Here is an 8943-nt window from a genome sequence, read left to right as displayed (position 1 = left end):
TATGTCGTGCCAGCGAAATCCTTGTTGACATATCTTTCCTTTTTCTGTATTGTTGTGTATGTCAAAGCCGGCAATAAAGAAAAAAAAAACTCGTGGCTCAGTGGTAACGTCTCCGTCTCACACACCGGAGACCCTGGTTCGATTCCCACCCAGCCCATCTTGGAAGTTGCTTTTTATTTATAAAGTGCCTGCCGTGATTTATCGCTCACGGCCAACGCCGCGGACGCCGACTTTTCTGCGACACGAGCTCCTTAACGCTATCGCGTTAAAACAAGGCTTTATTGATCAGAATAAAGAGAACTCGTAATTGTCATAGCATTGGCGCCCGCACAGCAGGGAGGCAGGTGGCGTTTTCCGTTTTTGTAATATGGTGGGGAGATCAGCGTCATTGAGACACAATTTAATTTTCATTTTCGTTGAGGGCTTCCCACAGCCAGAATACTGCGGGCCATGGTACCTACGGCGATTTTTGTGAAGTTTTTGCTGGGCAAGATATGAATGTCGGCCTTCAATTTTGCAAATGCAATGTTGCCGCTAAAACTGGTAATTAAAACTTCATAAAAATATTTTTTTATTTGTGACGTGAGCCGTATTTGCCACGATGCCGCATTTGTATTGGTTGCCAAGCCTTACAGTCTGACAGAATATGTGCACATGTGCTTATCACAAGTTATCAGTGCAGCACCCTGCGTTATTTGACATAGAAAAAAAATTACCGACGATTACGTTACTTCCTAATGCGAAATTTGAGCGCAGCAAATAAGCTGTTTCACCTTTTGGATAGATTGAGGCAAAGAAATCGAGCAACACATGTATGCGCTATCACATAATTTTTTTTTTATTTTTCACACGTATTCCTTTAACAAAGACTCCACTAACAGTTCTTGACAGTCATGAAGGAAGCTTTGTGGTCGGAGAAATAGACTGATATATGTTCGACTTGGTACACCAATGCTTGATTCTCAAAGACGAGATCTATACAAGTGCCTCGCGAGGTTGTCACAGCCGTGGGGGAAGCAGAGGCTAAGCGCCGCCGCCGAGAAGACCCTGCCGTTCGCGCCGCCGAAGCGGAGGCTCATCGCCGCCGTCGAGAGCAACCAGAAGTAAGCGAGGCTGAAGCAGAAGCTCATCGCCGCCGCCGAGAAGACCCTGCAGTTCGCGCCGCCGAAGCGGAGGCTCATCGCCGCCGTCGAGAGCAACCAGCAGTAAGCGGAAGCGGAGGGGGGCGGCGTGTACACCCAGCGGCAAACGATGGGGGCAGAAGCGCGCGCAGCAAGCGGACAACACGATAAAGGGAGGAGGGAAGAGATAGCAGCGACTGACTGATGCCGCTGACGGCGATAGTGAGTCAACCCCAGCTATCCGCCACACAAGAACAGGGGGGGGGGGACCCTTTCCTCCTCTTTCTGCATGGCGGCGACGGTGTTCTATGCAGTCACGTTATCTTGACTCTCTAGCGGCGTCAGCGGCATCCAGCGGTATCAGTCGGTCGCTGCTAGCGCTGGGGGGATGAAAGGGGGGCGGAGCTGGTTACGAGGCCGACGACGACGCCGACGCCGACGACGACGCGAAACCCAGGAACGGACGCCAAAGAGCTGCGCTCTAAAACAGCGTGCACTGGCCTCGAGCTGCACCACTGGAAAAGCTGGCGCCACTGTCGGCGTGACGTGCTATTAGGGATCACGTGGACATAGCGGCCGCGTCGGCTGCTTCGGGAGCGCCGAAGCGAGCCGGAAACGAGAGCTTAAGTACCCTCGTACGCTGCAGCCCTCATTTAGTGGCGAGATTTTCCCGCTTCGAGTGTCTCCTTTACAACGATAGAAAGCACTACAATATGTAGTGGTTGCCTTTGAAGGAGTGCAACATGGTAGGCTACTGCTCGGTGCCGGACGTACGCAACGGAGCCCAGTGTCAGCCTTATTCATACGTAGCCGCAGGACAAGAAGCTGCGTAAAGCTTGGCTCGCGAAACATAAAACCGGCAAACAGTCATCGGCTACAACTGGGGTATGCAGCAAGTACAGACGCGAGGAAGATTTCTGGTACCACACCGGGTCTGCGATGTTCGAAAAACGCGCACTGAGACGCTTTCCCGAGTCCGCTGCCCGACTAACGTCATGAAGGTTTGGTCGATGAACTTATGGATGCTATAGATGCTGGCAAGTTTGCTGGAGTGGAAAGGGAGCGACATAAAATAAAGCATGGCATATGGTCGTGTTTGTGTAATGAAATAATGCACTGGATTACAAAAAAAGCAGCACCGGGAAATCGCACGCTGAGAACGCCGATAAACATATAGTGCGATGCAACTCGAGAAATAATATTGAAACGTCCAAAAATTTAGAAAAAATAAAGATTGAATCGTCGCGACGGCACATCACAGTCCCCGTAGGCGTCGAAGTCTCTACTATGAAATAATCTTTGAACAGCTCTGATAGCGCCGACGCAACAATGCTTGCTTGCATACTGGCAAATGCTCATATTCTGCGGCCTAAAGCTCATGGCACGGTGCGAAAACGCTCACGCGGAGAAAGCGAAACAGTGCGCGGACAAGCATGCAGACGCGCAGTCGGTCACTGCGAAGCTGTGCGATCTCTGCATTGAGGCTTCATTCTATTATGCTCAATTTAGTTATACAAACACTATAAGAACATATTTCACATAGTTTGCTCTCAGCGTCTGCCTACCTTTCACGCAAGAAGCCGGTTCGGGAGACTCCATCGCGGCGACCGCGCACAGTAGCGTTCACTGTACGTATTCGGTAAAGAGATAGCGTCTGTAAACCATTCGGTGCTTTCAGTTAGCCCAAGATTATAATTTAGACAGTAAAAACCTTCTCTCGCTTCGAAAGTACTTACAGAAATGTCCGGGAGAGCTCGCGCGTGGTGTTTTCAGTGAGCGCTGAAAGCAAAACCCATAAGAAGCGCGCCGCGTGATCCTTCATACTATGCCAGCGAGGCGCTTCCGATAGATGGCGACTGCCTAACTCCTCGCCGCCAATACCTGCTGCATTCGCGATCTCTGGGAAAGAAAGCGAAGGAGAGGGGGATCCAGGGGACTTGCGCGGTATCGAAGGCGGCTGTACTGGTGCTGAAACCCGGAAATTGTCGATATCCTCGCCTTCCTCGACTACAGCCGGGCGGGGGGGGGGGGGGGGGGTGACAGAAGACCTATGGGCCCCGGGTGCCAGACAACCTAGCTACGCCACTGCTCCTTACGATAGTGCGCCCACGTGATCAAATATGGCCGCGTTCATGCCGCAGTACGGACAAGGGCTCATGATGGCAACATGACGGCAAGGGCTCCCTTCACGTACAAGCCGGTGCTGCTAGGCACGGCATTCTCAAACAAGACATTCATGCTATCGTGAGATATTCGATTACTCCCCCTTTTATCTTCTGTAATAATAAATATCCATTAAAAGTTCATTTAGAAGCATTGCCATACCATTTCGTTTGACGCTTGATTGTTCCTCGAGGAAGTTTGTTGACGCAACCACTTAAGTCGAAATATTTAAAGAATAATAATACAAACAAAGAAAAAAGCCACAGTTTCACCCGACAGGCGAAGCACCGATTGCGATATCAAATCAGACAGCTGCACGAAGGTTGGTCGTTTTATCAGCTGTGTAAATTGTTTTAGACATTCGCTTACCAACTAAATTAACAAGCACGCTGACACGCGCGCACAGGCAAACACAAGCATATGCCACTAGATGACCACGGATACTCGCTCTCAGAACGTTAGCGTGACGAATAGCGACTGCAACGGCAAGCGAATTCCCCCTTGTGTTGCCTTTCACTTCAACGCGGACTCGGCGCGCGAGAGCACAGCACAAGCGAAGCCATCAGACATATCCGGCCGGCTAGCCTTCGAACCCAGCATAGATTGCCTCCAAGGTAGCTTCTACTGCCGCTGCCACAGCTGGAGTGAAGAGGAGAGCCGGAGTAAGAGGAGATGATGGGAACCGAACCCACAACCTTCGCATTTCGCGTGCGATGCTCTACCAATTGATTTCATTAATTTAATTAATTCTTAATTTCTATTATTTAATTTCATTTATTCTTGATTTCATTTATTAAGCACAAGTAATTTCCCCTATGTTGTCCTGGGTGTCAGTGTTTGTTAGCTTCTTGTCATATGACTAATAAAAATCGGGCCCCTCGGTTAACCCCCTTTCTTCTCGTTCATTACATAACGAGGGTCTCGAATCCGGCTACAATGATGCCTTCAGGTAGCATATGTGGGTTTATTGACCAGTTGCCTTCACCCAAAAAGATCACGTTCTCGTGACGCCTGCGGCAAAAAAGACGTTCCACGTCCGCCGCCAAGGTCTGTGAATGGTGGCGCTGGCTAACACTCCCAGGGTTCTACTAGGACACATAAATACCCATGAAAGTGGATGGGGAAACAGCGCCGCGGTAGCTCAATTGGTAGAGCATCGCACGCGAAATGCGAAGGTTGTGGGCTCGGTTCCCACCTGCGGCAAGTTGTTTTTTCATCCACTTTAATTTCCTTGAATTTCATTAATTAAGCACAAGTAATTTCCCCTATGTTGTCCTTGGTGTCAGTGTTTGTTGGCTTCTTATCATATGACTTTGTGTAGTTGGAGAGAAGAAAGGGGGTTAACCGAGGGGCCCGATTTTTATTAGTCATATCATAAGAAGCCAACAAACACTGACACCAAGGACAACATAGGGGAAATTACTTGTGCTCAATAAATGAAATAAAGAAACGATAAATTAATGGAAATTAAAGTGGATGAAGAAACAACTTGCCGCAGGTGGGAACCGAACCCACAACCATCGCATTTCGCGTGCGATGCTCTACCAATTGAGCTACCGCGGCGCTGTTTCCCCATCCACTTCCTTGAGTATTTATGTGTCCTAGTAGAACCCTGGGAGTGTTAACCAGCGCCACACTCACAAACCTTGGCGGCGGACGTGGAACGTCCTTCTTGCCGCAGGCGTCACGAGAACGTGATCTTTTTGGGTGAAGGCAACTGGTCAATAAACCCACATATGCTACCTGAAGGCATCAATGTTGCCGGATTCGAGACCCTCGTCATGTAATCAACGAGAAGAAAGGGGGTTAACCGAGGGGCCCGATTTTTATTAGTCATATCATAAGAAGCCAACAAACACTGACACCAAGGACAACATAGGGGAAATTACTTGTGCTTAATAAATGAAATAAAGAAACGATAAATTAATGGAAATTAAAGTGGATGAAAAAACAACTTGCCGCAGGTGGGAACCGAACCCACAACCATCGCATTTCGCGTGCGATGCTCTACCAATTGAGCTACCGCGGCGCTGTTTTCCCATCCACTTTCTTGAGTATTTCTGTGTCCTAGTAGAACCCTGGGAGTGTTAACCAGCGCCACACTAACAGACCGATGGTTGTGGGTTCGCGATGCGATGGTTGTGGGTTCGGTACCCACCTGCGGCAAGTTGTTCTTTCATCCACTTTAATTTCCATTAATTTATCGTTTCTTTATTTCATTTATTAAGCACAAGTGATTTCCCCTATGTTGTCCTTGGTGTCAGTGTTTGTTGGCTTCTTATGATATGACTAATAAAAATCGGGCCCCTCGGTTAACCCCCTTTCTTCTCGTTGATTACATAACGAGGGTCTCGAATCCGGCAACATTGATGCCTTCAGGTAGCATATGTGGGTTTATTGACCAGTTGCCTTCACCCAAAAAGATCACGTTCTCGTGACGCCTGCGGCAAGAAGTTCGTTCCACGTCCGCCGCCAAGGTCTGTGAGTGTGGCGCTGGTTAACACTCCCAGGGTTCTACTAGGACACATAAATACTCAAGAAAGTGGATGGGAAAACAGCGCCGCGGTACGTAGCTCAATTGGTAGAGCATCGCACGCGAAATGCGATGGTTGTGGGCTCGGTTCCCACCTGCGGCAAGTTGTTTTTTCATCCACTTTAATTTCCATTAATTTATCGTTTCTTTATTTCATTTATTAAGCACAAGTAATTTCCCCTATGTTGTCCTTGGTGTCAGTGTTTGTTGGCTTCTTGTGTAGTTGGGTGCTTTAAAACATCCAAAAATCGCCAGCAGGCCCCCGCTAATTTAACGGCTCTGCTTCACGAACAAGAGCGACGGAGGCTGTGGATCGTGGCTGTTCGACGGGGAAGATAAGCAGTAGCGCTTTTTACTTTTTGTTTGATGTCGTTGCGCCTTTCGTGAACGCTTCCACGTTTAAACTTGGATTAGGTTATTAGATTATAGGGTTTTAGGTGCCAAAACTAAGCTGTTTAAGGCGCGCCTAAATCTAAGTACACAGGTGTTTTTCACATTCCGCCCCCATCCCCATCGAAATACGGCCGCCATGGCCGGGACTTGATCCCGCGACCTTGTGCTTAGCAGCCCAACACCGTAAAGCACTAAGCTGCCACGGCGAGTCGTTTAAACTTGGTCGCCTCGTCTACAGTTCAGAAGATACAATAAATATTAGGTGGTTGTTACTGATGAGACGGGATGCCCTCCTTTGAAAAAAGAAATCGAAAAGTTAAGTCAGAGAATGCGGAGCGAAGCTGTGGAGAGAGAGAGAGAAAGGAAAGGCAGGAAGGTTAATCAGAGGCGAGTTTGCGGTTTTCCACCCTGCACTTGGGTGGGGCATATAGGGTTTGTAACAACGACAAAGAGCGAGAGGAAAAGAACGAAGACGAAGGAAAAAAAAAAAAAAGAAAATGGGCAACAGAAAAGGCGTTCCAATCACAGGTTGTCACACAGGGCGGTCAATCTCAAAAAGCGCAGTAGCACTTGCACGGCCTTCTGATGCGATGTTAAGTCGCGTAGATGTAAAATTCTTTCTTCCGACAGCGGCTGGTCGTCGAACTGGTTCAGCACGACGGAAAGCGGTTATTTCTTCACACTGTACTGCGGGCACTGGCGTAGAACATGACGAATGGCGAACATGTCGAAGCTGCGAAGTGCTCATTGTGTTTAGAAGCTTTGAACAAAGGTCTCCGTATTAAAAGCAGGTGACGGCGCCTTCAAAAAAGCGTCACGCAATATCCCATGTGTTGCACGGAATCGGCTGTTGCTCTATCTACCGATGGCACTGAAATGCGACTTGGTCCAAGAACAAATAAGGACCCACCTGTATACGAAAAGGAGAAACTGGCACCCACCCGGATTGTAGCACGAAGCTACAATGGAAACCCATGCAGGTTTCTCAGAAAGAAAGCCTCACAGCTAAAAACAAAATTGTCTTGGTTCGGCACTTGAACCCGGTACCAACGCCTTTCCGGGGTGGTCTCCCTACCGTCTGAGCTAATCAGGAGCTAGCCTATCACAGACCAAGGACGAATTAATCGACAACTCGAAGCAACGGGACACCTTTTTTGAACACGGAAAATCCGGGTGGATGCTAATTTGTCCCTTTCATGTACTTTCCTCCCCCTTCGGAGCTTCTTCAGAACTGCTTTGCCATGTTAAGAAAAAGAAAAGTGTCCCAGTGCTTTAAATTGTCAATTAATTCGCCCTCGATCTGCGATCGGTTAGCATCCTGGTTAGCTCAGATGGTAGAGTGACTGCCCCCAAAAGATGTTGGTCCCGGGTTCTAGCCCAGACCAGGACAAGTCTTTCTTCAACTGCGAGGCTTTGTTTAAAAAAAAAAACCTGTATGGGTTCTTTTTCTAGCTCCATGCAACAATCCGGGTGGATGCCAATTTGTCCCTTTCATGTTCTGTGGTTTTATTTAAAACAAAGAAGTGATATAAGAGGAGTGTGTATAAACATTCCTTAATTCATCGAGGAAGCTTTGTTTTAATACCATAAAAACGACCAAACTCTCATCAAAACATGAAAACTATGCAGTCTACATTTCAGTGCATCCAGCCAACCATCCATCCGTAGGTTTGTTGCTGTTGTGGAATGTCTGCTAAAACGGTGGACTAATAGTGGACAAAGTAGACAGTTACGTAGCCTTGTGCTGACCTGCAGAATTAAACTTCGTTACTTCCATCATGACTCTGCTCGACCCATTATAGTTTGCTCAGCGGAACCTCTCTCTTTGTTTCGGCCATGAATGGCGGACACAGTTCACAGGCAAGATTCGTCCAGAAATGCGAATTTGTGCTGACAGTAGCCAAACCTTCTAGCCTCTATACTAATAGTGAAACAAAAGAAGGTGACAACCTTGGCCGAACATACTTACTTAGGTCATTCTTTCCAAAATTTTTTGTTCTTTAAGCACATAATATGTATTTGAAGCTAAGACAGGCAAATTTATAAATTTGGGTTTGCTGGTACTTGACCACATAAGTAGCTGAATCGCTAAAATATAACAGAGGAGGACGATGGTGAGGATATACACAGGTGCAATATCATGTTCTACGTACCAGAACTGACTTAAAAACAAGTTTTCCTGCTTATTTTTTTAACGGAACATTTTACGCCGATAAGGTGATGTTTTCCCAATAGCTCCCGATTGTGTAAAAGTGCTTTGAACAAAAATACTTTAACCATGATAGCCTAAATAAACATACAATTTTTGCATTGAAAAGTGGTAATGAGAATAATCTGCAATACCTTCCATGGTTGTTCAGTGGCTATGGTATTGGGCTGCTGAGCACGAGGTCGCGGGATCGAATCCCGGCCATGGCGGCCACATTTCAATGGAGGCAAAATGCAAAAACACCCGTGTACTTAAATTTAGGTCACATTAAAGAACCCCAGCTGGTCAAAATTTCCTGAATCCTTCACTACGGCATGCCACATGATCAGAAAGTGGTTTTGCAATGTAAAACCTGATAATTTAATTTTTTAAAATTAATCTGCAACATGCAAAACCTGCTTGATGATTTCAAAACATGATCGAGCGTAGCACAACTATGTTCGAGATATACCACATAGCTGTCAGCAAAATTATCACATTATTTTATTCAAGCAGCTTTCTATATTCGACCAATATGACAAATT

Source organism: Dermacentor variabilis, chromosome 4, assembly GCF_050947875.1.
Source record: "Dermacentor variabilis isolate Ectoservices chromosome 4, ASM5094787v1, whole genome shotgun sequence".
NCBI lineage: Eukaryota > Metazoa > Arthropoda > Arachnida > Ixodida > Ixodidae > Dermacentor > Dermacentor variabilis.
Note: the sequence above shows the minus strand (reverse complement) of the source record.